Below are 936 nucleotides of genomic sequence, written 5' to 3' on the forward strand. Positions count from 1 at the left end.
TTAGCAGGTGGATTCTTTACTACTGAGGCATCAGGGAAACGTGAGTCTTGCTGCTGCTGCTGCTGCTAAGTTGCTTCAGTCGTGTCCAACTCTGTGTGACCCCAGAGATGGCAGCCCACCAGGCTCCCCCGTCCCTGGGACTCTCCAGGCAAGAACACTGGAGTAGGTTGCCATTTCCTTCTCCAATGCATGAAAGTGAAAAGTGAAAGTGAAGTCACTCAGTCGTGTCCGACTCTTAGTGACCCCATAGAGTGCAGCCTACCAGGCTCCTCCGTCCATGGGATTTTCCAGGCAAGAGTACTGGAGTGGGGTGCCAACACTGTTACCCACCTACAAAATAGTAAGTCCTAAAGGAGATCAGTCCTGGGTGTTCATTGGAGGGACTGATGTTGAAGCTGAAATCCCAATACTTTGGCCACCTGATGCGGAGAGCTGATTCATTTGAAAAGACCCTGATGCTGGGAAAGATTGAGGGCAGGAGAAGGGTACGACAGAGGATGAGACGGTTGGATGGCATCACCGACACAATGGACATGGGTTTGCGTGGCCTCCGGGAGTTGGTGATGGACAGGAAGGCCTGGTGTGCTGCCCTTCATGGGGTCGCAAAGAGACTAAGCGACTGAACTGAACTGAACTGAAAATAGTAAGAGTATTATCTCACACAAGCTTGTGATAATTAAATGTGATAATCCAAGTAAAGCACTTCACAATGCTTGGATCATAGAAAGTGCATAACGTTAATTACTGTTTTATAAAATATTCTTACTTCTCTTCCTGTTTTTCTACCCCCTCCCAACAAAATTAGTTGCAAGGAGACTACATTTCCCAGCATGCCACCCCGCCCTTTGATCCTAGCTAGACCAAAAAGACGCGCCGCCGAGTGTCTTCAGCCGGAAGACTATAGCCTCCCGGCATGCAGCGCGCCTCCTTCCATTA

Source organism: Bison bison, unplaced genomic scaffold (assembly GCF_000754665.1).
Source record: "Bison bison bison isolate TAMUID 2011002044 unplaced genomic scaffold, Bison_UMD1.0 scf7180017864352, whole genome shotgun sequence".
Lineage (NCBI taxonomy): Eukaryota > Metazoa > Chordata > Mammalia > Artiodactyla > Bovidae > Bison > Bison bison.